This window comes from Stegodyphus dumicola, chromosome 3, assembly GCF_044657685.1.
Source record: "Stegodyphus dumicola isolate Sdum_Otavi_A_Nest chromosome 3, ASM4465768v1".
Taxonomy (NCBI): Eukaryota; Metazoa; Arthropoda; class Arachnida; order Araneae; family Eresidae; genus Stegodyphus; species Stegodyphus dumicola.
The window spans coordinates 58,987,071-59,008,351 of record NC_140770.1 but is presented as its reverse complement, the minus strand read 5'-3'; the positions used below and the strand labels follow the sequence as shown (position 1 = coordinate 59,008,351).

Below are 21,281 nucleotides of genomic sequence, written 5' to 3'. Positions count from 1 at the left end.
CGCGTGAACCATATAATTTAAAATTTTACTGTTATGAAATACATATACATACTATTGAGATTCCCCTAACACGGGGAATCCCCATCCTTGTTGTTGCCACCAGTGTTACCAAAGAAATGAGATTAAAAAATGACTTCAAATGTATGTATTTGCATTTATGCAGCAAATACTATTTTACTAAGTTTTTGAAATCTGTTAATTTTTAAACTGTGTAAAACTGAAATCATGTAAAACAGGTAAGTACTGTATAAATCGAGGGATAGGTGTATTTCCACGAGATGTTAATACATCAGAACTTTAAATGTCTGTACATATATACTTGAAGATGAAATCCTGCAAAGTTGACAAATGTTTTTAGGAAAATGAAAATTAAAATGGAAATACAAATTTAAATTTCAATAAATTTGACTTTCTTATCGTCAAGACTGCACTTGCATTGTTTTAGAGTGGAATTCATACAGAAAAGCTTCTAATTTCAAAATTGTCGTGTAGTTTTTGTAGTAAAATATATTCCTGTTTCTAACTTTTCCAGGTCTAATAAAGAATACTGCTTTAACATATGGTTAAATAAAATGAAAAGGCATGATCTTTTGTAGTATTTGTAATAATTTGTCTGTCATGTTACCACAAGTTTTTGTTGGTGTTAATTGTTTTTTATTTTCATTTTTTACTCAGAATTGCAGAATTCCAGGTCTTTAAATTTCTAAAAGATAAGCAACAAAGCATAGTATTTAAGAAAAATTTTTATTATTTGCACTTCAAATGCCGCATATGTCAACTAAGTTTAAAGTTGTATATTTTAATACAGAATTAAAAAGAATTAACACCAACGTGCTGCTAATTTGTGTGTGTCCAGTGAATTAGAGGAAAGACCATTCTTAATGCCCATCAACCATGATTTACCAACAATGCGAGAAACAGGCCATCTTTCGAAATCAGAATTTATTTTAGCAACATAAACGTTATTTATACTAGATTTGCATTTGCTGTCATGTAAGTTTTTGATGGGCTTCTGAAACAAAAGAAAATATTTGTTGGTGGTATGATGAAATAAAATATTTTATACTAATACTCTCCGACTGTCATCTAAAATCACACAATCGTTTCCTTTGTTGAAACAATTTATTGTGAATAGGTTTTCTTTTCCTTTTTTATTTGGACATCTGCAGCTTCATTTAGAGTATGCCCTTCCTCGATGAACTAATGTTCAGTTGTAGTGGGTTCCTGGGCATAGCCTTATCCCAGTGTAGTAAGTTAATACTTTTACGAATGTTAAAGAAATAATGTTGCTGAAGTTCGTAAAAATAAAAATTCGAAGAGCAGTTATGGCAGTGAAATGAAATGAAAGCAATTGTGACACTATAATCAGTAGTAATGGCAGAGTTTGCAGCAAATATAAGATGATGAGTTTTGAAGTTAAAACCTAGAGCTAGTTGGAGTGTGAGCAGCAGAGGCAATCGGGGGCGGAGAGAGAAAAAAAAGCCCTTTTCTTCTTTTTTCTTCCCCCTCTCCTCGAGTATTCAAGGCTGAATGGTTCAGTAGTCAGGTGGTAGGCGGGAGCTTGTTGAACTTCTGTTGGCTGGCAGAGGAGTAATCCTATTGGGTGAAGTGTGATTTACAGTGTGCTACGGGGAAGGCCTAGGCTGTTTTCAATCCATACTCATTTAGAAGGGTACAAAGACACACATCATTTCCAGGTTCCTGGGTTGTACCTTATCCTGTGTATAGCACGTGAAATACACTGGTGTGCAAAAATTAAGGACGAAGTCGAAAAATTAGCATATCAGCTGAACGAAGAGGCAGAGCGGACAGAAAGACCAATCCCGAGATTAAGTAAGGTGATCTACGGTAGCACTTGCGCAGATATGCAGGTAGACATAATGGGGGAGTGTCTGAGTTGTATAAAGCATGTTGTCGGTGAAAGATCAGTATTTCTGGCAAAGAGATTGCACACCGTATAGCAGTTAAAATCACACTGAGTTGCTGCCTCGGCGAGAAATGGCGAATAATCAATCTGTTAGATGACATCTGGATGCTTTTACCCGAGGTCATTGGGAAGTTGGAGGAAGGCCGCCGTGTGACAAGTGTGGCTGCAGAGATCGGAATTGCTCACAGCATCGTTTCACGACTTTGGAGACAATTTAAAACTACAGGAACAGCTATCCGGGGGTTTAGTAGTGGTCGTTCACGAGGAACCACACCTGCAGATGACCGGTATATTGCCTTACAGGCCAGAAGAAACAGGCGGCAGACAGCGGGAGAAATCGCTAGACACACGACGCAGGCGACTGGACGACAGATATCGCGTTTTACCGTGGCCAGAAGACTGCAGGGTGGTGGTCTGTTTGCACGACGCCCTGTACGGTGTGTACCTCTAACGCCTGCCCATCGGAGAAGGCGTTCTCTGTGGTGCCGGGAACACCGGAATTGGAGAGACAATGAATGGGGACGAGTACTCTTTACAGATGAGAGCAGATTCAGTCTGAGTAGCGATTCTCATCGCATGCTCTTCTGGAGAGAGCGGGGAAGCCGCAATAATCGATCGAACATCATTGAAAGGGACAGGTATGGAGGTGGCGGTGTTAACTTCCGAAGGTTTAGCAAGACGGATGTTGTCTGTTTTTGGTTATGAAAAGTATAAATTGTTAGTGTAACTAACTGTGCGTTCTGTGTCTGGGTGTGAGATGTTAATGTAAAACTGAGTAGCGTAGTGATCAGCTAGTGACTCAGCTTTCTCAGTTTCTGTGTATGTGATCCCAGAGGGGCCATTAAGGGGCAGAATATTTATGTAGCATCTATTATATCTAGAAGCAGCTTTCCATATACGTGATCATCAGTAGAGAGTGATTCTAAATATCTAGACCATTTGTTTTGTGCGTGTACTGACTTCCTGATTCAGCCGATTTAAAATTCTCTTAACTTCTGGGCATCTGGTCCTCTGCCATATTTTTCTAGCTCTCTTTCTGTTAGCTAAAAGTTCTCTAATAGCAGGATCTCTGGCCCTACCAGTCAACGGGACCGCCTTGCTATTTTTCAGAGCACGGTTAAGTGTGCTAGTAAAATCTTCGATAACTGCGTCTAACTCGTCTTCACTGTGTATCGCGGGTAACGGGTACTGAGTGTTGTTTAGAGCTACCCAGTTCATAATAAAGGCTCTTTTGTGTGATGTACTATAGCTACTGATATTCACCTCCATTAAAACAGGGTTATAATCAGAGAATAGTTCACGTAATCTTTCTATCCTTGATGGTTGATAAATATTTTTTAGCAGGAAAAATTCAATAATGCTTGCAGATCTATAGCATGTTGGGTAGGAGGAAGCTACAACAGTAAAGTTGGCCGTTGAGGCAAATTGATTAACAATGTGACCATTTGAATTATCATTTCTGCAGTTCCGATTTTTGTGGTGTGAGTTAAAGTCTCTACCTATGATAATTTTATTGTTTAGTTTGGATATAGCCATTAAATCGGCGAAAAATCCTTCTGTGGTTTACGGTTGAGTAACTAGATCGAGACGAACGTGATTGGTTGTAGAGTGTGTGGTATGATTATGATAGCTACCGCCTTCATGGCCGAAAGCTGTTGAACTGTGATTACAAAGTGAGAGATGGAGCGCTTAAGGATCCTCGTTAAGCGCTCCATCTCTCACTTATTTCAATTTTTTCCACCAGCATTTTTTGTGATTGGTTGAAATTCTTTCTTGTCTTCAATCCATACTAATTTAAAGGGATGGCTGAGTGAATGAGGGGCTAGAGGACATGATGGAAAAATTAAATTAAGCCTGCTTCAATATTAATTAGTGATGCGATAGGAATAAAAATTTTAATTTTCCCAATTTTTGGTGCTAAGCTAGGCAATTAGGTATATTACAATAATTAGTTAAAGAATAATTAATTAGTTTTTTGGGTCTTTTTTAAACTGGTGTAAAGGCCCTTATTTTCGTGAGCCCGTCGTAATCGCAAAAATCAAAGCTTTGCGAAATACTTTTTTTTTCCCCCAACTTTACTTAAGTACTTTTAAAATTTTTCAACTTTCTGTTCTGTTCATATAAAATTCGTGAAATTTTCAACTCGCGAAATCACCGATATATTCATTTTTGTGAAAATTACGGCCTGCAAAAATAAGGGCCTTTACAGTAATTAAACGTTTATCAAAAACCTTTATTGTATGTCTCTGAGGATGGTTTTAGGCCTTTTCCTGTGTTCTTCGGATTTGATATGATTTAAAATTGGTATTGTGGACTTGTTTGCCCTGGTTATATCATTGTAGAATTTTTGACTGGAGGAACAACTTTTGGTTGTGGTGGTGTAGGTAAATTTTGACTTGAAGTGCTTCGTTGATTTACAGTGTTAACTGCATTCTGGACATAATTAGTATCGTTTTCAGGGTCCAGAGGACGAAATATATTTTTCATGGCAATGAAATTTGATGGATCTCTAAGAATTACAGTTTTTTAAAATCTGTTTTACACGGGAACCGATTGTCCGATTTTGATGCGGTTTCCTGCATTCAATAGCAATTTCATGCTCCACAAATTTTATATCTGCATCTCAAATAGGATGCAAGTTGTAGGAAAATGCTTTTGAAAGCAGCAAGCCGCATCAAAATCACACGACTCGAAAGTTAATGATCCATTTTGATGCGTTTTGCTGCTTTCAACTGCAAATGCATGCCCCATCATTTTGATATAAGTTTTATGTCTGTATCTCAATTAGGGCGTAATTTCGCCGGGTTGTCTGTCTATACCAGGGTTTCTTAAACTGGAGTCGCTGGACTTGCAGCAGGGGGTTGCCTAGAATTTTAGCAGTTTTGATATTTCTTTAATTTATTATAATACTTTTACAATTACCAAATATTTTTACATAATACAATACATCTTAAAATAGATATGGCAATACAGACAAAGAAAAAAAAATGAATCCGTTTCGACGCCTTCATTTTATAATAGAAACGTTCATTTTTCTTGCTTTGCACGTGACGCTGTCATTTCATCTGTTACTTATTTAAAATGTTCACATTGTTCTATGTCTTAAAATTAGAAATTAAATGTAGTGACCTAAAACTGCAAGTGTACAAAAGAAAAAATTGACAGTTTCACTCACGCATGTGTCGGATTTGCGCAGTACTTATTGGGTTCCACAGAATTTTTGTAAATACAGTCAAAAGTAGTTAATCCGGACTCGTCGGGACTTTGGCGATTCCGGATTATAGATCATCAGTTTAAATCTGGTAAGATGGCATGCAGAAATTATACAATTAAAAATATGAAACCGTTATTTATGAAATAAAGAACAATTATGATCTAAAGGCTATCAAAATTTACAAAAAAAAGCTTAATATTTATTTGTTTACTTTATTAAACATTTCTTTCAACAAGCACATGCGTAAAGCATACATTAAGCATAGTCGAAATTAGAAAATTGCAACCAGAAAACTATTTGATGTGTACTTGTGATATTTATAATGACAAGGAATTTGATTTAAATCATATCAAAGACGGAATACATCGAGATGAAATACTACATTTAGTAAGGAATTATAAGCCGAATAAAATAAAAACATTTGCCCTGAAGATAAGGATAGTGCTGACAAATCAACTTCCAGTTCATTGCGCGCTGCGATGTCCCCCCCGCAGAGCAGCATGAAATTGATAAACAGATTTCGGAATGGTTAAGAAACAAAGGATATGCCTTTTTCCATTTTTTGCAGCAATTCCACTTTTTGTTTAATGGACTTCGAAACATACTTTTGCTTTGTAGATCCTGTACATATTAGTAAATATATATCGGAAATTCTGTTTGACATAATCGAAAGTTCAAGCTTACTTTTATAAAATTGCTCTAACAGTCTGCAAAAAATAATAAGCCTGATCCAATTCGAAGATTAAGGAACAACGCAATCTGCAACATTAACTGAATTAGATAATTTTAGCTCAGCTTATACCGTCCGTTATATGTTAAACGCGCATGCGTAAACGTATTATGCGCATGTGCACAGGCAAAGTCACAGCCGTAAAGGTCTTACAAGCACACGTAAACGCGACGCATGCGCAGAAAGTTTGTAGCTTTGAGGTCCGGATTATAGATCATTCCGGATTATGGGTGTCTGAATTAATAATTTTTTGACTGTATTATGGCGTCCTGGGAATCGCAAAAAATTCTCAGTGGTAATAAGGTATTGCAACTGAAAAATATACTATACGTATGTATGCCTTATAGGCTTACCATCCTCATGGTTAGAATTAGCGTTTGAATTATCCGAGATTTCATGTTGTTTTCTTTTTATATTTAACTTAAAATTATCATTAAAAGCATTAGCAAGGCTATCTAAGGGTTTTTTTAGCATACTGAGATATTTAAAAACACACTTACCCTTAAGGGGCTCCAGTACTTTCAATGTATCACAGTTTGCTTTTGCCGTAAGAGGTGTATGCTGGTCCATGTCCGATGCGACTCGTACAGCATCCAATTGTTGCTTGAGGAGACGAGTATTCTCAATCTTAGCTTCTAAGGGGATGATTTGAGTATGGAACGAGTTAAGAGAAGATTAAGAGACATATCCTAAAATAATATGTCCAATTGTATCAAAATATTAGCAGTTTACAGCTATAAGGTGAATTATTCAGTATAATGATTTTTTAATGTTGACACTGATGGCAAATTGCTGCTAGAAATTCTGTGGTTTAGAGATATATAATCGTCCAGAATATAATATTTCATCACAATTATTCTTTTTCAAAGTAAAAAAATAAAATTTACAATAAAGCTTAGAACTAACATGAAAACTAATAGATAGTTCTTGTAACTATGCAATACATCTGGATTTATATCATAAAAATATTTTTCAATAAATAATAGATCAATAAATAAGTATCTTAATATTTTATTCATACTTACGAGCCAGATGATGGGTAACAGGTATAAGAACACACCTCTATTTTCCATGCAATGCAGAAAAATACATAGTAGCTTCATCTGCCAAACGGTCTAGTACATTTATGCAGCATTGTTGTCTAACAAGACTCCAGGTAACTCGAGAATCATGGGAATATTCCAAGTAAACACCACTTTCCCATTGAAATTTTTAAATTTCAGTCACTTAAATCTAATATCCATACATAATTTACATAATCTTACCACATAAAAGATTAATCATTATTATAATTAAAAGATTTACTTCAAAAGATATTTTACAAATAGATATTTTAGATAGGAGAAAAACATATTTATTATATATGCCTTGTACAATGACTAGAACTTTAAGCACTTAAGTGTAACTAAGCAGATGGAACAAATAAATATAATACTGGTTTTTGAGTAAATGGAATCTAATTTCAAATTTTTAAACAAGATAAGGGGGGTATCAAAGTATCAATATACGACAATTCCAATAATGAGTATAAGGATGGTACCTTACTCTAGATATAATATTACATGAATAATTAATTTTTATTAATCATGTATAAATATTCCTTTCTTTAGTTTTGTTAGTCAAAACATACTTTTATTTTTAATTATTAACTGTACAATGTTTGTCATTTCACAGCAAAATGCATTGTGAAGGAAATACATAAAGTCCATGCGGTGACCAGACAAAAGGACGAAAGTGCACACGACAAAAGCCCACAAAAATGACCCCACTGGGATAATTGCCCACGCGACTAATACCCACACCAATGAAAGCGCACATTGATGAAAGCCCACACAGATAAAAGTCCACATAGATAGAAGGGCACGCTGATAAAAGTCCACACTAACAAAAACCCACACCGATATATACGTCATGAATAGAGATAAAATAAAAAATAAATGAATAAGAAATAATTGAACAATAAATTTAAGTAGCGGAACACATTTCATCTTCGTCTCCGGCTGAATTAAATTCCTATATATATATATAGTACAGAGAGTCAATCAAAATAATATAATTAAAAACATATACATGTATGTATCTTTGTTTTTATATTTACGCAAGAAATGGAAGTGCCTTTGTATAAGTGTGACAAAGGGAGGTGAAAGGGAATACTGGCCACACTGCTTATTTTAATTCTACAAAATTATAAGGAGTATAATATGTATGTAAATTTTCATCATATACAGAGAATAATTTATGAATAATTTAACACTACAGAAAATTTTGCATTATATGAATTTAATATGGAGAATTAAAGCCGAACTTTCATTTTAACGAAAAAAAATAAAAGTACAGTATTCTATTATGATTAAGCGCAAACACCGTTTTAATGGTGAATAAAAAGCATGGTTTCAAATAATCCAGTTAAATTTTGACAACTTGGATTTTACATAAATTAATTTCATTCCCACTTGAAATTTAATTTTTTTAATCATAATAATTACTCGTAAAATTTTTCAGGAAGTCATAGTTATTTTGGATTTCCTGAAAATGTGTGCTGGTTTTAAGTGGGCATTCGTCTTGTGGGCTTTTGTCATGTAGTTTTCTAACTGGCCGCTGGCTATTCAGGGCCAGTTAGAAATTATTTATATCATAAAAATATTTTTCAATAAATAATAGATCAATAAATAAGTATCTTAATATTTTATTCATACTTACGAGCCAGATGATGGGTAACAGGTATAAGAACACACCTCTATTTTCCATGCAATGCAGAAAAATACATAGTAGCTTCATCTGCCAAACGGTCTAGTACATTTATGCAGCATTGCCTTCCTTTTCTTTTGCCCCCAGCTGTGTGAAAAAGCAGTTAAAGAGAGGAGAGCCTTGCTTAATTGCTTTATTCCCTATGGAACCTGGGGCGCCAAAGAAGGCCTCAGAAGGGAGGGTGTGGCAGGAGAACAATTAAAGAGGATTTTAAATGTTTTTTGTTAGTTACCTACTAGAAAATAACATTATCTGAAATTCCGCTTGTAACTGAAGTTAACCCCTTTCTTACATTTCTTTAGTATAGTTCTTGAATAACCTTTTGTCTAAGGATTTAGTTAGAATTTCAATTATTTTAAAAATTTCAATAATTGGAAAATGAAAGGAATTAAATATTTTTTAACCATTTTTAAAGGGATAATTCACTGTTTTTGCAGTAAAACTGCAGAGTGGAAAAATATGCTAGTTCCTGATTTGATAGTGTCTCTAACAACTTTTTGATGAACTAATTAAACATGCTTGTTATATCAAAGCCATTGTTTAAAAGTAAAACTACTGAACTATTTCTAAAAACATTAAATTATTACATATATTAAAATTTACGTACAAGTAATATTTTTCATTTTAACTTTCATATGGTTGAAAACGCAACCATGTGAAAGTTAAAATGAAAAATATGAAACCGTAATAAAAGTTAAACTATTCGAATAATTTTAATAACACAGGTTTCTGAACTTAGCAACAAGAGGATTTAAGAACCATGAGCCCAGCGTTGTAAGAAAAGTAATCTTGCACATTAAAAATAATTTTTATTTCAATAAAAATATTATATTACTCGATTAACTGTAAACGCTTAAAAAACAGTTCATTTCAATTTACCGTAATTATTTATATACAAAAACTTTGATTGAAGCAAATTTAAACAGCATTTAGAAACTGAAAATTCACTGGAACACTTCTTTTGTGGGTTTTATGCTGTTATTACGTGTTGAATATTATTTCGCCTAGATTAAGAAAAAGAAACTCATAACATGTAAAAATTTATTAGGTAGAAAAACTATCAAATTAAGGTCATTTTCTTCTCCTTGAAGTGCATTGGTTTCCTTATACGAATTTCATATTCTGACAGCACAGAAATAGTGGCCACATATCTTGTAGGAGGTATTTCTTAAAAGCCTCATGTGTTGACGATCAAGTAGAAAAAAAATGTTTTGTTATGGAGTTACGTTTTGAATAACTTTTTTCTTCTATTGAATGAGTTCAAAGTTTCTAATATCTTGTTTTCTAGCATGAAATGTTTCACCAGTTTTTAAGGTTCTTTTCTAAGAATAATTCTAATTCATTAAGCAGAAGTTAGTAAGAACAAGTAAGGTGTACTTCAAATTTGATCTCTTAGGTTTATTAGGTCTGGCTACCAAATAACTGTTTTTGAATTCAACATCAAATTTTAAACATATATTTTTTTTTAAATTTGTGTCTTTTATTTTCAAAAAACATGCACGTAATCCGAAGTTTCTGTGACAAAAGTTAGTATAAGAAAAGTGGGACAAATTAAATTATCTGTATATTTAGTCACTATTAAAAACGAATTCTGGCTAGACTATGGGTCCTCAATCAGGAGGAATAGCCCTAAAGGGAATTTCAAAGTTTCAGAGAGTAATTTAGTCCACCTTTTCTTTACGTATTAAGTATTTAGATTTAGTTTATGAATACAAAAAAGAACATTTATTCAAATTTTGGTATTTACCAACATGTTTGATACTTGTTTAATTTACTTAAAAAATAATCCGTATTTAAACAAACACATATCTACTTTTCAAGTTTTGGGAAGGAGAGGTTGAATGATCATTTAGCAATGGTGGAAAGGGTATATGGGGAAAAAGCTGGTGAGAATCACTGGTCTAGACTGAGCCAACTTGATTTAAATATAGAATTTTATACTCTATATAGAATTTTATACGAATCTTTAGTTCTTACTGTAGAGTCATTAGGTTTTATATATATATATATAATGATGTATGATCTTAAATCCATTTAGTGCGAATACAAGTTATTATTACTTGCGCAATTGCTGCAAAGTTAGTTAATAATAATTTATTTCCTAAACAGTATTGATTAATTGATTATATTATCTCCCGAGTTTAATTAAAGTAGAATTATTTTAAAAGTGTGAATCTATACTGTATATAGGTATACAAAGATACACATACATATACATGTATGTGTATCTTTGTTTTTATATTTACGCAAGAAATGGAAGTGCCTTTGTATCAGTGTGACAAAGGGAGGTGAAAGGGAATACTGGCCACACTGCTTATTTTAATTCTAAAAACTGGTAAGTTATAACTGGTAAGTTACTGGTTAATACTGGTAAGTTATATTTTGAAAGATGTTTTGAAGTAATTTGAAAGCAAAATGTTAATAATGTTTTAACGGGGACTGGAGTTAAATCATCACGAAGAATAAAATTTCAATTGTAAAAGGAAAATTAAAACATGTAATCATTGTCATTGATCGAAAATTAGTTGACTTTTCAAGGGAATCAAACCAACTCCCGTTCAATGAACAATAATTGATAAAAATACGTAAATACGAAAGTGTTTCGTCTGGTGTCCGCCGACAACATCGCGGCAAAAACATCGCGGAGGAAAACGTCGCAGAGAAAACAACGCAAGGCGAAAACGTCGTGCTACAAAACATCGTGGGAGAACACATCGCAAAGAGAAAAACATCGCAGTTCTAAAACATCGTGGTACAAAATATCGTCGTCGAAAATAAAGCGGTTCAAAAACTTCGCAATTTAAAAACATAGTCGTCGAAAATATCGTGATAAAAAATAAAGTATCTACAAATCATCGCATGACGATAACATCGCAGACATGCTTTTTTGACATGCTTTAATAACTGTAAATGGATATTCCCATAATGATTCGTGAGCGCAAGAGGGTAAGAAGGATAATTTTTACTTTCATATTTTTTATTAATACATTTTTGCTGAGAAAATAAAAAGGAAACTTAAGCATAGAAAATTAATGCAACTTATAGCACTTAATAGAATTTTAAATCGACATAGTTAACTAACAAAGACCATAATAAATTATTTTTAATAAAGATTTTACAGGTAATTTTTCATAAAAAGTATAATCTATTAAGTTGCATTTAATTTTCTATGCTTAAGTTTCCTTCTTATTTTTTCAGCAAAAATTTATTAGTTAATAAAAAAATGTGAAAGTAAAAATTATCCTTCCTTACATCACTTGCGCTCACAAATCATTATGGGAATATCCATTTACAGTTATTAAAGCCTGAAAAAAGCATGTCTGCGATGTTATCGTCATGCGATGATTAATAGATACTTTATTTCTTACCACGATATTTTCGACGGCGATATTTTTAAACTGCGAAGTTTTTGAACCGCTTTATTTTCGACGACGATGTTTTGTACCACGATGTTTTAGAACTGCGATGTTTTCTCCCACGATGTTTTCGCCTTGCGTTGTTTTCTCCGCGATGTTTTCGTCCGCGATGTTTTTGCCGCGATGTTTTCGGCTGTAACCGTTTCGTCTTTACTCGAGTTATAAGTTAAAGCCAAACCGGCAATTCTAGTCAGGCCAAATATTTCCGCGAATAGAAGGAATTATGAACCAATGCTGATATTGAAAGAACTTATTCTTATGAAGCATTTTAGTCAATTCAATTTGGAGTAAAAATCAATTACTGTAGAGAAATCCTATTTAACTCGAGTAATCGTCCCCGACACTTTGATGTTTATGCATTTGAGTACTATATTATTTGTAGAAATTAAACATTGGAAATTGTCATTATGAAATCGAATTCAAAGTAAAGTTGAAATAAACATAGAAGATTATAAAAAAAGATAAATAATGCAAAATTTGTAAAAACAAATCAAAGACAATATAAAAATAATATAGAAAATAATATAAATAAGATCAGTGAATGTACATGAAGATATAAAGGCCAGAAAAGGTATTAAGTAACTGTCTATTAGCTCTTGGACAGTGAAAATGCTTTTTTCCTTTCTTAAATTCTTAATCATTGCGACACGACAATTAGCCAGAAATTAATTAATTTCCATTCACTAGTATTTTCAAAAAAATCTTAACAGATGGTGTCTCTCAGATAAGAACTCCACAAAATACATCCCTCAAGAATTCCAAGTCCCACCCACTACCATAAATTGCTTCAAGTTTTACCGACTGATATTATTCAAAGCCGCTACTGCCGTTAAGAATTTTCGGACACCCTACACTTCTGAGTCAGACACGAAGAGAACACTTTGCCAACTCCCCCACTAGAAAGAATGTAAGTTACTTAATACCTTTTCTGGCCTTTATATCTTCCTGTACATTCACTGTTCTTATTATATATTATTTTCTATATTATTTTTTATATTATTTTTATATTGTCTTTGATTTGTTTTTACAAATTTTGCATTATTTATCTTTTTTTATAATCTTCTATGTTTATTTCAACTTTACTTTGAATTCGATTTCATAATGACAATTTCCAATGTTTAATTTCTACAAATAATATGGTACTCAAATGCATAAACATGAAAGTGTCGGGGACGATTACTCGAGTTAAATAGGATTTCTCTACAGTAATTGATTTTTACTCCAAATTGAATTGACTAAAATGCTTCATAAGAATAAGTTCTTTGAATATCAGCATTGGTTCATAATTCCTTCTATTCGCGGAAATATTTGGCCTGACTAGAATTGCCGGTTTGGCTTTAACTTATAACTCGAGTAAAGACGAAACACTTTCGTATTTACGTATTTTTATCAATTATTGTTCATTGAACGGGAGTTGGTTTGTTCCCCTTGAAAAGTCAACTAATTTCCGATCAATGACAATGATTACATGTTTTAATTTCTCCTTTTACAAATGAAATTTTATTCTTCATGATGATTTAACTCCAGTCCCCGTTAAAACATTATTAACATTTTGCTTTCAAATTACTTCAAAACATCTTTCAAAATATAACTTACCAGTATGGATGCACGCTTTTAAAATAATTCTACTTTAATTAAACTTAGGAGATAATATAATCAATTAATCAATACTGTTTAGGAAATAAATTATTATATATATATATATATATATGCGGGAGAAAGGAAAAATAAGCAATGCCCTCTTCGAGACTCGAGCCTGGATCTTTCGAATACGAGCCAATTGTACTAACCGTTACACCATGAAGGCATTCTAGAAGGAGGGAGAAAATACCTTATTTACTCCCCCTTTTAAAGGCCACTGGGTATTAGGGGACCCAGTCGTCAAATCTTGGTGGAGAAGAATCATCATCCACCACCTTTTTTTTAGTTCAGGCATCATGCAGGAGATATGAAAATTTAGCAATGTGCTTGCCTGGACTCTTAACTTGAACCTCTCGAATACGCGCCGAGTGTGCTAACCATTACACCGCGAAGGCATGCTGGAAGGAGGGAGAAAATACTATCCTGTTATGTATTATTTCAGCCTGTACTGTCAATTCTACTTTCCGCTTCCTCACCCGGATGTAAATAAGTTAGTAAGTAAACATGTTTAGAATGCAAATGAGTGAAGAGTATTTATGGCGAAGCTTTTGCGATTGAAAGGAATTGCGAGAATTGGCTATGTCAACTTTTGCTGTCAGGGTTTAGCCGTTGCATTAAGTGCACCAGTAAGTTAATTTTCTGAAAAGGCCTGTTAGGCTAATCTTGAAATCCTCTATTTATTACCTTGAAAATTTAGGTTTATTGGTTGTGCTGATGCTTTAGCAACTCAATATTTTGTCGATTGAGTTGTTAAAATATCAACACAACAATTTAAGTATTGTTGTATGGTTGTGCTGAAACTTTAGCAACTCATTCGTCAATACTGAGTAGCTAAAGTATCAGCACATCTGTACAACAATATTTAAATGTAAGCAGTAAGCATAAATATGCAGAATGAAGTAAGCTTTGTAAACAATTTTATAGCTAACTTAATTTTGATAGCAAACACTCATGTAAACAGATCGTGTTTGCAAACACGCCCTAAAAGAACATCATCTACATCATGCCTTTATCTACTGCAATATGCAATGTCCTGAAAGATGATGCCTGTACCATTACAATAAATAATGCCATAAAACATATACATGTACAACTATGTATCGCTATATATATCATGTAATGTAATGCATTTTAATTTAACGCCCGACGGTGCAGAACTTGCGGTGTTGGCTGGAGTCACAATTTCATTGTGACTCGAAGACACCGGAATGTTGTTGTTTTTCTAGTTTGTGTTTAGAGCTAATGTGTACTTACTTCAGGTAAATATTAGGTGGCTCCTTTACTTCTACGTAACATAACATCACAAGCAGTAGTCTATATGTTAAGCACAAGGTGTACTCTTGGATAAAAGGTTTCAACCTTTAACCTTATTCTATTGTTACTGAACATCAAGTTGATTAGTGAGTTTGGTTTGGTTTAGTGTATGTGAGCACAGCAAAGCCTCGAGGGCTATCTGCCTGAGTAGAGGGATGCCTTCGTGGAAGTCTTTCTAAGAGATACTGGCTCATGTACAAATTACACATGGGGAAAACTACGAAAAGGCCCATGCAGTCAGCCCGTCTGCGGGATTGGAAACTCTGACTGAACTTCCAGTGTTCCACGACTTTACCACTTGGCGGACTCTTTTGACTAGTGAGAAGTCACCAGCAATCTTACAGAAGGTCATTGACAGTTTGCATGCTCCTGTGAAGGATTATAACTTGTTTGTTAGCTCCATTCTTGAAGCTAACATTCAAACATAAAATTCTATGTTTTACTGGGGTTAGTTTCATAAAAAAAATTTCTATTGATTTCAAAAGAGAAAAAAAAATTGAGCATTTTTTGAGATAAGAATAGTTGAGATAAGCAGTATGCATAACAACTTACATATGTTACATTCTAAACGTGAAAAAAAATTTTTTGATTGGTAGAACGTATCTCATCTAAGACTTAATCATTTATTTTGGATTCGCAAAACTTTCTAGACATTGTTCCTTTGAAAATAAATCTGAGAAAAAGTTCAAATATCAGAAAAAATAAATAATTAGTTAGACAAATAAAAATTAATAAATAATGGAGTAAAAGCTGTACATTAAGCAAGCGTCAGTCATCCAATTCTCAAGCTTTTCATGTAGGCACAAGACTCAACAGCGGCTAAGCGGTAAAAAACATGGAGGTAGGAAGTAAGATGGAGTCGCCCTAAACAAGTTTCTCCGTACCCTGCTCTGAAGCACCGGCGATCCCTACGTGGTGACCAAAAAATTGGGTCATTTACCGTTGAGTTCTATGGGATTTGACGCGTTCCGGTGTAAATATTTTGTAATTACGTCGCAAATATACATATAAATGTATATATTTTCTTTTTCTACAACACTTCAGAGTCCTAAGTATGTGAAAACAACATATTTTTAAACAGCATTTCATTCTGAACTGAATTAAATGCTATACTTTTCACAGGACGGTTTAATTTGAATGAAATATTTTCACAAGTTTTCGTTAATTACATTAGGAAAAAAAATTAAGGTAATTCGATTTTATTCGGTTAAGGTACAAAAATTAAGATCAAAGTTTATTGTATTATTAATATTAAAATTATGCATTATTTCTTTTCTATTTATAGAGCTTCTTCCTAAAATTCTTTCTTAAATATGACATGGTTTTTTGGCTTCTTTTAAATCGAAAAATGTAAGTCAATTTATAATTAATGCTCTATTCGGTTCATTTTAAATTAGAGAATTATTAGGAATTAGCGAAAAGGGAATAATTCTTTTAATTATACTTATCAGATTTTTTTTTTTTTTTTTTTTACCCTTCATTTCAACAATACATATTCAAAAACTCTTTATTACGTTCTTAAGTGCACATCTCATAGCATTTGCTTTACAATACCTTTTAGCAGATTGCTTTCCAATACGAACAATTCTTGCTTAAATAGTTTTATAACATATTTGTCAACAGGATTTCAATTTATGTTTACAATTCAATATTAAAGTTATTATATATTTAGGTAACATTTATAATCATTATAAATTAGATACATTTAATCATTAGATTTCTTCACAGTACTTTCACAGTTGTTTATAAGTGAATAAATTCTTCATTTCAAATACATTTATAAATAATTTAATGAATATTTAAGTATTTTGTCAAAGGCAGATATATGCTTTTTGCAAGCACGTGCATAAATACCCATACATATTTCCTATTTATCATTTCCGGCATGTGCAAATCTTTAATTTCTGTGCATTCACTATATTTTTCGTGTAAAGTAATTTACACTAATTTAGCATACACCCGAAAGTTTTACATAAAAAATATATATGAATATAATTTGAATGAAAATTATAAGTATTATTTTATAAGTATTATTTTTAATACCCACTCAAAGGTCAGTTTTTCTTCAAAATTCCTCCACGATGGCATCTATCTCTTTAGGCAGATAGCCCTTGCATGCGTTACTCTATTTAATAAAAACTTAATCTGACCTATGTGCCTAATTACAAATATTTTAACATACATAATTTTATATTTACATTTAGCCATCAAGTTTCAAACTTTTCAAATCTTCTAGAAAATAAATTTTGGCAGATCTCTTTTAGCAATTTTCTTAAAATCTATATTTTTGTAGTGCAACAGCTTAGAATTTTATAAAACAAATTCATAATCAAAATCGCTGTTGTTAGTTATCGAAAAATAACCAAGATGCGATTTTTGCGTAAATGTCAGTAAACTATACAAATTGCTATTATCCATCACACTATGAATGTTTCTTTCATGCGAAAGTGTCCCTTTTTCGATTTCTATGGAACTGTCGTGTGTCAAAATACTATCAGAATCTTGTCAAGCGAGCTTCTGAATGTAAACAAAGAACACCCCGTCTGGTGACCCAAGCTTCAAAGCAGTGCTTCACTTCTACCGCGGAATGGCCCCTCCTCCCTTTCCTACCTCCATGCTAAAAAACGCTGAACACTGGTAGCTCGGTCCGGGGTTTAAATTCCGATGGAAAGGCTGACAGCATGGGCACTTTCGTGGTTTTCCCCTTGCGTAACATGTATACGAGCGAGTTTCCTTTAAAATGTCCTCCACGAAGGCATGCCTTCCCTTGGCTTAGTGTCATTTCGTCCGTTCTCTTTTCATGCCGAGTTTGAAATAGTGTCGTTCGTCTGCTGCCATTCGCACTTATTCTGTCTTTCCCATTTCATTCGATGTTCGAAAAGTCACATTATGATTAAGAAAAGATATTATTCAAACGAACTGACCCTTACTACTTTGACCTAAGTTAGCCTTTGTGTTCTAATATTTATTAAACATTTTCTTTAGATAAATTTATTCTGAGCAGAATAATGAATTTCAGACATGTTCAAGAGGTGTGTGTTTGAATGTAATTCCATTTTTGTCATATAGTGTCTTTTTTTTCAATTTCACATACTTCTAAATAAAAATAGAACGCCTGTTCCTCTGCTTTGACAGAAAATCAAAATGTAGCAAGTGTATAACGAAGATGTACATGTTTTATTAAAAATATAGCGAGCCCTCTATAACGCAACCGTTCATGGTTTTAAAGGATTTTGGTTGTAGATATGGTGATCTTAGAAATGTGATATTCACTGGCAATGTTTGTTTATGTTCACAAAAAATACAGGTTTCTTTCAAAAGGTGACCTCTTAGAAATGTCGTCAATAGATATAATTCACTGTAATTATTTTCTAATGGATAATGGAATTAATTTAATCTAATGTCTAGAAAACAGCTATTTACCGTAGGGAGATTTAAAAGCACTATAACTGTAATTAAGAGCACTGTAATTGTTCCTTCACAATCAGCTGTAATATAAGATTAGCTGGTTTCTGTGTATTTTTCATGTTATGTAACTGATATCCATAAATCTTGAACAAATATACAGCAAATGCAAGAGAAATTATTAAAAAATTACAATTTGAAACATTAATACTATTTTTCTATTACTATATATAATACTATTAATGAATGATGAATTTATATAATATGTATACTTAGAATCTAAAAGCGATGAACTTTGATGACTCTATAAATATATATTTATGTAGTTACAAAATTTTATTAGATGTTATTATATGCATAGTTCTTTATAATCTTCCCAATCTCTAATGAAATGTTACATATTTATTACTACAGTTTGAGATGATTTTACTTAAATTCGTAGATATGCTGACTTCTGAGAGTTGTTCCATCCCCACCCAAAATAAATAAATAAATAAAATAAAAATTAAAAACACTATTCCGAATTGCTGTAGTTTAAAGATTAAGAGGTTACATTTGGAATTCATTTTTTTGACAGGGTGTCAGCTGACAATTTTAATTTATTCTGAAGTCCAAAAGAAACTATTTCTAGAAAATCACCAAATTATAATTGTTACATTCAAAAAAGCTTTCAGTGAGAAATATGTTTAAACTTTGATAATAAGCTCAGTCTAAAGTAAAGAATAAAGTATCTCTTAGCCAAGTTTTCATTGTGCTTAACTGTTTTAATATTCCTAAACTAAAAAGGAACTAAAATGAACTAAAGGAAAAACTAAAAAGAAATTTAAAAAAAAAAAAAAAATCTGAAATGTTTCAGATTTTAAATTACGTCCAAAGGGGCGTTTTTTAACATTTTGTGTGTTACCTTTCTTTATCAAATATCATGTTCCTCGCACTTAAACCATAAGATCCAGTGCAACAGCAATATCGCAAAATACTCGTAGTTTTAAAACGAGCATATCTTTAGAATTTCCGATACAGAGACTCACGCGCTGGAGATAAAAATGTTTTTTCTGCACAACGTTGCCATTGCTCGCTTTGAAATCCTTGAGTTTGTTAATCAAAAATTCGTCAAAGTTTTAAAAAATAGGAAATCGATCATAAAACAAATTTCAAATTTCAAATTTGGTCTTCCACATGCTCATATTCGTTGGAGGATTACGTTATTCAAAATTCGATGACTCTATGTACCATTGTTTTATCACATATCAGAAATCACATATCACACATCAGAAATATACATACATTTATGCAGATTTTTCATTATTTAATTTCTTCAAATATAATGCAGGACTCTAACATTTTGTGGCAACAGTTTGAAAAGTGAACCGACGTTTATGAGTCCGACGCAAAATGCCAAAACGAAACTAATAGTCCTTCGGGATTCAAATCCCTTTGGACTAAAAATAAAATTCAAGTGTTTTTAATTAAAAAGTTAATGGTTTTAATAATGAAACATAATTATATTTAATCTCAGTCATATTACCTTAAAAATGGCATGTGAGAAACTCCGCAATGATATTTTTCATTTTCACATACTCATACCAAAGTTAAATAAGTAAATAAATAATAAAATGCAATTTCAGATTTATCATCCAAACGTTATAGCTAATCACTTAATCAGAGAGTATAAAGTTTGCTTTCAATGTAATAAATTAAACAAATAAAGAATTGATAAAATACAAACTAGACATATATTTGAAACATTGAAATTCAGATTTGAGTACTCCATTTATTATAATTAAAATTATAAATACACGATTTAGTAATAAAAAAATAAGCCCCTTTTATCGGCGTGTGCTTATATCTGTGTGGACTTTTATCAATGTGCGCTTTCATCGCTGTGGGTATTTGTCGCATGGTCAATTATCATAGTGGGCCTTTTTTTTGTGGGCTTTTGTCTGTTAACCAGTCCATGCATATCATTAAAGCTTCTTTTGATAAACATTAAACATAACAGTAAATGGCAAAAAATAAAAATTATCTAATATAAAGTATAACTGTGTGTGTCAGTAAGATAGAATAAGAAACAGACTGTTGTTTAATGCAATGAATAAGTAAGAATAACAAATAGTTTATAAAATACACACCATAATACGTGTACATCCAATGCACATTAACTTTTTGGAAAATTTTGGAATGTGTATATTGAAATCACTTGTGAAATGCAGAGTTGCCAACTCTCCCGATTTAGGCGGGAGACTCCCGATTTTCGACCGCTCTCCCGCCAATCCGATTTACAATATATTTCTCCCGACTTTTTCTCACGAATCTTTTAATTTTTCTGGGGGCTTCATAGTTCGTGCTGGTCTTTTCTGTACAGAATTTCCATGACTATCATTTCCAGGTTCTTCATTTATTTGTGGATACTCGGTTGGCTTTTCCAATGAATTGTTATCATCGTGTTCATCATCACTGTTGGATGGCAAAATTTTCTCAGCTTCTTCATCTGTTGTATTATCTTCTCTATAGTATCTGTCAGTTATTTCTGAATTATTTACATTTCCATTAGTTTGTTCCTTATAAAAAATAATAAGTTCTTCTAATATTTGATTTTTATCGAATTTTAAATAATTTTCTTTTAGTAAAGGTGATCTATGTTTCTGTTCATCAAATTTTACATCCCTCACTTCTTGAATTTTATTTAGTTCAGGGCTATAAATTTTGTATGCTTTTCTCTTCATGCTATAGCCTATCATAATTCCTTTTTTAGCTTTTAGATCCATCTTTCTATGTTTCTCTCGTCTTATATGAACATATGCTTCACATCCAAATCTTGTAAGATAAGTAATGTTAGGCTTGCGTTCTTTATATAGTTCATATGGTGTAAACCTTTTATCATTTTTG

At 32.5% G+C, this 21,281-nt stretch overlaps 1 protein-coding gene and 1 long non-coding RNA gene across 6 annotated transcripts in view; one reads left to right on the top strand and one right to left on the bottom strand.

The window, feature by feature from the left end:
• LOC146998003 (uncharacterized) overlaps nucleotides 1-19,461 on the bottom strand; it is a 110,177-nt gene extending 90,716 nt beyond the window's left edge. The window contains exons 1-2 of one of the 2 annotated variants that reach the window (XR_015040210.1): nucleotides 19,300-19,461; nucleotides 6,372-6,560 (exon numbers count right to left, since the gene is read on the bottom strand). This is a non-coding gene — a long non-coding RNA (uncharacterized LOC146998003). The remainder of the gene's footprint in view (nucleotides 1-6,371; nucleotides 6,561-19,299) is intronic. The other variant, XR_015040211.1, reaches the window with a different exon arrangement.
• Nucleotides 1-21,281, top strand: part of LOC146998002 (uncharacterized) — a 233,955-nt gene that overhangs the window by 104,955 nt on the left and 107,719 nt on the right. The window lies entirely within an intron of this gene.